Raw genomic sequence first — 356 nt, 5'->3', positions numbered from 1 at the left:
ATCGGTGGGAGAATGTGAATGTTTGATTTGAGGATCTGCTTCACCGGAGTATTGTAGACTGTCTGTATATGCAAATCTTGTTTACATCCAAGATTGAGCATATTTGCCAAAATAGTTGAGTTTTCAGTCACTTCAGTAGTCCAAAATATTAAGGATACTTAATTTCATTAACGTCAGTTTTTCTCATATACTTTTTGTTTAATTTTATTTTACTTTTTTCTTACTAATATATCGTTGTTATTTATTGCAAGCATATTTATTTGTAATTAAGTAGAGACCTTTCGAATTGTTTTCATTACATTTTGCAGGACAAAATTGTAAGAAATAGAAATAGACAGGACAGAAGACTGCAAATA

The sequence above is a fragment of the Penaeus monodon genome, chromosome 23 (genome assembly GCF_015228065.2).
Source record: "Penaeus monodon isolate SGIC_2016 chromosome 23, NSTDA_Pmon_1, whole genome shotgun sequence".
In the NCBI taxonomy this organism is placed as follows: Eukaryota; Metazoa; Arthropoda; class Malacostraca; order Decapoda; family Penaeidae; genus Penaeus; species Penaeus monodon.
This window is presented reverse-complemented; position numbering follows the sequence as displayed.